The following is a 6,992-nucleotide window of genomic DNA, read 5'->3' as shown; positions in this document are numbered from 1 at the left end:
GTGAGTTTTAAGCCACAGGGTCTGGGACGTGAACCGCGGTCGACTACGTGGGAGTCCAGCGACATAGCCATTACGCTAACTGCTGGTTCCCCTATTTTCTGTATGCTTTCTTATTCTCTATTTCATTTGTTTCTACTTGGTTCTTTATTATTTTTAGCCCCAGCATTTTGTTGTTGTCGTTGTTGCTTTTCCAATTCCCTGAGGGGTGTTGTTTGGTTGTCTACTTGCCACCTTTCCATTTTTCTTTTATGGACATTAATTGCTATAAACTTCCCCCTTATGATTGCTTCTGCTGCGTCCCAGAGGTTATGGAAATTTGTGTGCTCATTATCACTGGTTTCAATTAACCTTTTGATTTCAGTCTTAATTTTTCTCTGTGATTCTGAAGTCATTCAGGATTAAGTTGTTTCTCTATGTTTGTGCCATTTTAATGGTTCTTTTTTAAATTAATATCAAGTTCAATTCTATCATGGTCAGAAAAGATGGTAAATATATTTTCTATGACTTTAAATCAGTAAAATCTTCAAAAGGTTCCATGTAGGGATGAGAAAAATGTTTATATTGTTGTCAGGTGAAAGTTCTATAGATATCTGTCAAGTCCAATTGATTTATGATATGATTCAGATCCTTTAACTCTTTGCTTATTTATTTTCTAGATGATTTGTCCAAAAGAGATAGTGAAGTGCTGAGCTCCCCAATGATTAGTGTGTTGCGATCTCTCTTTTGAGAGATAGCAGTCATTTCTTCACATATTTCATTGCTCCTGAGTTGGGTGCATAGAATTTACAAGTATTATATCTTCCTCGTGAATTAGCTCTTTTAGTACTATATGATGTCCTTCTTTGTCTTCTTAAAGATTTTGTCTTAAAGCCTATTTTGTCTGAAATCAATATTGTGACTCCAGCCTTTTTTGGTTTTCATTTGCAAGAAATACTTTCCACTTTTAGTCTATGTATGTCTTTATCCATGAGGTCTATTTCTTGTAGACAGCAGATAGAGGGCTTCTGTTTTTCTATTTATTTTTTTTTTCCATTCGCATGGTCTGTGTCTCTTGACTGGAGAAGTTAATCCATTAACATTCACCTGTCTCTTTTGAGTTTTCCTGGGATAGTGCTCCCTTCAGTAACTTCATGAAGAACTGGTCAAGTGTTGGTAAGTTCTTATAGGTTTTCTTAATCTGAGAATTTTTTAGAGAGTTTTTTTTTTTGTTTGGTTTGTTTTGTGTTTTTTTTTTTTTTTTTTTTTGCTGTAGGGTGCATGTCTTGGCCAGGGAGACAGAGAGAAACACAGAGACAGAAAGTGAGAAATTACCCCTAAAAGGGATAGCTACCCTGAAATCACTTTTTCTCCATTCTCCTCCCAGGATTTTGTACACATATACACACATCAGCATAAATTTTAAGCCACAGGATATGAGACTTCAACTGTGGTTGACCATGTGGGAGTTCAATGACATAACCATAACATCATCTGCTGGTTCTTTTCTGACAATGTTTTAATCTTTTCTTTTTATCGGAAGGATAATCTTGCCAGATATGATATTCTTGGTTGAAATTGTTTTCCTTTTAACTCTTTGAATATATCTTCCCATTCTTTCCTAGCTTGCATTGTTTCCACTGAGAGATCAAATGTTAACCTAACGAGATAACCTTTTAAGTAACTTGATAGCTCGCTCTTGCTATTTTTAGAATCATGTCTATATTTGTAATTTTGGCCAATCTCATTATGTTGTGCCATGGAGTGGATCTTCTTAGCTTGATTTGTATTAAGTTGATAGATTCCTTAGGTTCATTCTATGGTTTAGATTACATCTCTATTTGGGCATTTTAAATTTGTTTAAATCATTAACTTATTTAATACATTCAATAATTGTACATCACTACAGCTTGTAAAATAAATTGCCTAACATGAATACACTTCACTCCAGTCCAGTTGAAGATACCATACACATCATCAACAGACAATTCTCTTTTTCTGTGTCCCCTAAATGTCTTCCTACTTTATTTTTCTCCTTGATTCCTTCTCTCTCACTCTCCCACATCTCCAACTCTCTTCCTACACTGTCTCCAGTATTCATATCCATTTATCCATTTTTATATGCTTCTATGTCCTATAATATTTCAGTTCATGCCTTATAGTGTGGACAGTCAATATATGTAAAGTGGAGACATACAATGTCTTTCTTCATAGCCTGGCTCACTTCACTCATCAATGATTCTTTCATATCCATTCACTTTCTATCAACTGCCAGGGTTTGGTGTTTTTTTATTGGCAAAGTAGTATTTACAGAATAGAAGTGCCACAATTTTACAATCCATTCATCTCTTTATGAACATTTGGGTTGGTTACATGTCCTAGCATTTGTGAAGAATGTGAAAATAAACATAGATGTGCAAGCACTTTTCCAACTGAGCATTTTCCTAAATATATTATCCCAATCTGTGTCTGGTAATATAAGGTTTCCACTGACATACCCTCAACTAGCTTTATTAGAATGTCCTTATTTGATACTTCTTTTCTTTGCTGCTTTCAGGATCCTGTCTTGTTTCAGTTTTGACAGTCTTACTATAATATTTCTTACGAAATTTTTCTTTGAATTGAATCTGATTTAAGCCCTTTGAGCTTTCTGTACTGGCATGTTTATCTTTCCCCAGATTAAGACCATTATATGCTATTTTTTCTTTAATATGGTTTTGTTTTTTACTATAGGATGTGTGCACTCACTGGAGAAAGAGAGAGAGAAAGGGAAAGTGAGACACCATCCCAAGGGAGGATTTTCATGATGCAATCCCTTCTCCTATATTTTCATCTTGTGGTTTCAAGCATACACCATACACCCAGTGTGTTTTTCAAGTAAATGGATCTAGGACATGAACTGCACAGTTGGTCATGTGGTATGCAGTTGCCTTAACCTCCATACCACCTGCCTACTCAAGATTTTTACTCCCTTGTCTTTCTATGCTCCTTCCTGAATTCTGATGACTTCAACATTTGCTTTTTTTAAGCTGTCTCTTACATTCTTTAAATTTTCTTTATTCCTTTTTATTAAATTTTTTCTCTTCTGATTGTATATTTTCAAATAACCTGCCCTTTACTTTCTGTTATTTCTTGTGCTTGACTAGTCTCTTATTAATGCTCTCTATTGCATTTTTCAGCCTCAGGATTTCTGTTTTTTTTCTTTTTTTTATAATTTGTTTCTCTTTTATTACTCATTTTGGTTATTTATTTTCTTGATTTCCTTGTATCATTTCTCTGTATTTTCTTGAAGTTCCCAGAGCTTGTTTATTTCAATCATTATAGGGTAGAACATGATGTTTTGATACATGTGTACATAATTCAGTGATCAAATAAGGGTATTTAGTTATATTCATCATCTCAGACATGTATTGTTTGTTGTAAAGATATTAAAAATCCTTTCTTTTAGTTATTTTGTAATACATGATACAAAATTGTTGATAATAATCTCACATAATAGAACTAATTTTATCTAATAGTGACCCTGTAGCTGACCAATCTCCATCCCCTACACATCCCAGCCTTTGATATTCACTACTCTATTCTTCCTTAAGTTTAGCTTTTTCACATCCCACATCCGGTGAGGGTGTGGAGGATGAGATACTCTAATGTGCTGTTAGTGGTATTGTAAGTTTCGTATAGCCACTATGGAAAACAGCATGTAGGCTTCTCAGAAAAGTGAAAAATTGGGGACCTGCAGTTGGCATAATGGCTATGTCACTGGACTCCCATGTAGTCGGCTGCTGTTTGAGTGCTGCACCCGGTGGCTTAAACTCATGCCTGGTACGTGTGTGTGTGTACACAAGATCCCGAGAGGAGAATGGAGAAGAAGGGATTGTGGCGTGGCCAGGAGCTGGCTTACTTTTGTTTTCTATGACTGAATGAAGCCTAGTGTTCACATTGCTGTCCCCAACCTGACTTGTCATGCACAACAACATCTGTATTAGACAACAGAAAAGTAACTCTTTCATCACCGACTTATACAATTTCCTCCATGACATGAATGCATATACACACATAAAGAAATCTTTCCCAGGGGTTGTGTTGATTTGCATTTCATTTGAATATTTGAATGTAGAAGCTATAAGATGGAAAAAATAATCTAAAATGCAAATGATAAAATCAAGATTGGGAATCAAATATGAAGAAGCTATATAGAAAAAGAAAAAGTGGAAGATTTTATATATCTCACAAGTACTAATATTCAGATTAATACTGGGGGTACCAGCTAGAGGCCTAGTGGTTGAGGCACTGGATAACCACTTGGCCGAGCACATTTTGAGTCCTGGACCTAGCAGTTTTCTTTCTGACGTTCTCTCTCTTTTTTTCACTCTGTTGCTTCAATGAGCACACATGCCCTATAGCAAACTAAAATTATTAACAATAATTAATAATTAGTTTTAAAAATTAAAGTGAAAATTGAAATAAAATTATTTTAAAATTTCTGTGACACCATATTAATTCAATGCATAATATTGAAATGAACACTATCCATATTTGAAAATGGACCTAATAGAGAAATTGAATCGAATTTATCTTAGTAATAAGTGGAATAGATTATGTGCTCAAAGTCTTTTTGCTTTTATAATATATGTGTCTCACTTAAATGGTACAAAGTTAGGTATTTCTATGGAAAATAATTATTTTATTTATTTATTGTTTTGGAGAGGTTTTTGCTATAGGGTGCAAGTATTCTCCAGAAAGACAGAGAGAGACAGACAGTCAGAAAACAAGAAATCACTCCCCAGTGGAGATGGCCATGATGCAATCCCTTCTCCTTCATTCTCCTCCTGGAATCTTGGGCATGCACGCAAATGTGCCTGGCATGAGTTTAAGCTGCCATGTCCGGGACTTGAACTGCGTTTGACTACATGGGAGTCCAGAGACATAGCCATTAGGCCAACTGCTGGTCTCCCATACTAATTTAAATTTTTAAATACAGTTTATTAAGATAAGATGTGTAATAAAAAATTTAAACTCTCTTTTAATAGGCTTAAGAACAGTCCATTACATAGTATAAGAAGTTTAAAAAAGTAAATTGCAACTATCTTCCTTCATTTGGATTCATAAATCATCTTCCCTTATCTCTCTGTTGTTTTCTCAATCACGTGGTATTTAAATGAATGTAAATGTACGTGTAATTCCCTAAGCATCATATTATATAAATTGTCATATAAAATGAAATATCTTTAGGTAGAAACATCCCTGCTCTTCTCACACCTCCACATAGAAATGTTTTCCAAGTTAATACCATAGTTTCTTCTATTTTTTTTATTAGTATAGCCATAGCATGCATGAGCTTGCCAGAGTGAGACAGAAAGAGAGACAGGAAAAGTGAAAAATAACTCCCCCCCCCATAGGGTGGATGGACATAAACATAATTGCTTCTTCTCCATTCTCCTCTTGGGATTTTGGGTGTGTATTTACATGAGCCTGACGTAGTTTTCAAGCTTCCGTGTCCAGAACTAGAAATGCACAGTTGGTCATGTAGGATCCAGCCACCCTAACCACCACATGACTGATTGGGCCTGGATTTGGTTTTTATATAAACTATAGAAAGTATAACTCACACATTGGGCACAAGTGCTCATGATTCTGACTGAGGCAGGGGAGTGGACTGTCCTATAAAGACCCTAATCAGGATGTCTCTCTATCAGACAAAAAAAAAGTGCATAATTTTTTTTTTTTTTTTTTACAAAACATATAACCTCCTTATATTTAAAATTTCCAAATAGGATTTGAATAAATTTCAAGATAATATCTTATATCTAATAGCTGATGTTGGGGACTCTGTTTATGATTTCTTTTTTTTTTTCAGGGTCTCTTGTTTTGCTGAACTAATACATCTCCTATATTGGGTCATTGAAAAAGTCATGATGTATGTTTGGATAGAAAAACACATCATGACTTTTCCAACTATCCAATAATTTTAAAGGAAGGAGAAAATATATTTGTAACAGATCAAAAAAGAAGCTACATATTCAGCATGTGCAAAATGTTAGCAGCCACTGATGTGTGTGCATTAATTAGATATTTCAGTGTATGCAGAATTTCTGATTACCTAAAATTGTCTTCTCTGGACAGCACAGAAAGAATACTAATGTTCACAGCACCTCACCATGACTTCTGAAAAGAAATGAAAAGAGGGGAAAAAATATTCAGCCTCTGGTTTTCAGTGTCAGTTTGGCTTCCTTAGTCTCAGAGAAAAGTTTTTCTTAGAAAAAAAATGACTAATCTTCAGCTCCTAATATATGCTTGTTAATTGTATGCATTAGGATGCCAAATTAGCAATGGAAGTGAAGGCGCCTTAGTTAGTCCAAATGGGCTCAAATACATGATCCACCATTAATTACTGAAGAATAATAAGCAAGTTACTTAACTTCTGACCCTTGATTTCCTCGCCTATAAAATGAAGACAAGGGAACCTACCACATAGGATTCTTGCGAAAATCAAATGAAAATATCCATGTAAAACAGATACGTACAGATGTGTGTACATAAAGCATTGCAGTAAGTGTGTAACTATTAGTATTTTATTATTAATTTTTTAAAAAATAGTATTCTGTAAATTTGTTAAATATTTGTATAAAAAGTTTTTCTAAGGAAATAAATTTTCTTTAGTGAGTTTAGCACACCTCTGTAGTGTTCGGAGGAGGTTAAAAGGATTTCAATTACTACTCTCTACTGAAAATCTCGAGCAACCAGAATCTGGAGAAGATAGAATTTCCCATTTCACAGATGGAGAAACTGATGTAAATATAGCAAATTGATCCAAAAAAATCTCCTGTACTCTACAAAGATCATCTGTCCTTCATACTTGAATCAAACAAGTCTAGAAAATAATCCGTTTATCCCTATATTCTACTGAGAGTATTTTGTAGTTCTGTGGAAGAATAGCCATTTATGCAAGAATATACACATATTTTATAATTTGAAATTCCTCAACTGTAATCGCAAAAATTTCCCTCTACATACCA

Source organism: Tupaia chinensis, unplaced genomic scaffold, assembly GCF_000334495.1.
Source record: "Tupaia chinensis unplaced genomic scaffold, TupChi_1.0 Scaffold000564_1, whole genome shotgun sequence".
Classification (NCBI taxonomy): Eukaryota; Metazoa; Chordata; class Mammalia; order Scandentia; family Tupaiidae; genus Tupaia; species Tupaia belangeri.
Note: the sequence above shows the minus strand (reverse complement) of the source record.